Source organism: Schistocerca americana, chromosome 1, assembly GCF_021461395.2.
Source record: "Schistocerca americana isolate TAMUIC-IGC-003095 chromosome 1, iqSchAmer2.1, whole genome shotgun sequence".
Lineage (NCBI taxonomy): Eukaryota > Metazoa > Arthropoda > Insecta > Orthoptera > Acrididae > Schistocerca > Schistocerca americana.
The window spans coordinates 377,789,415-377,789,668 of record NC_060119.1 but is presented as its reverse complement, the minus strand read 5'-3'; positions in this window follow the sequence as shown (position 1 = coordinate 377,789,668).

Below are 254 nucleotides of genomic sequence, written 5' to 3'. Positions count from 1 at the left end.
ACAATGAACACCAATCACCAAAGATCATTGGCAAATTCGTACAACCAGTGATCACCACAGTTAACATAACAGTAGCAACACTTCGCCTCGATTTTGTTGCCTCTTGCGCCAGCAGCGTGCCAAGGGGCCAGTAAGTAAAACCACAGTTTAACGTAACAGTCGCGACACTTTACCTCGACCTTGCTGCCTACTGCGCCAGTAACGCGCCAACCGGCCAGTAAGTTAAACTGATAGGTTCGGGGCGATCGTGAAAG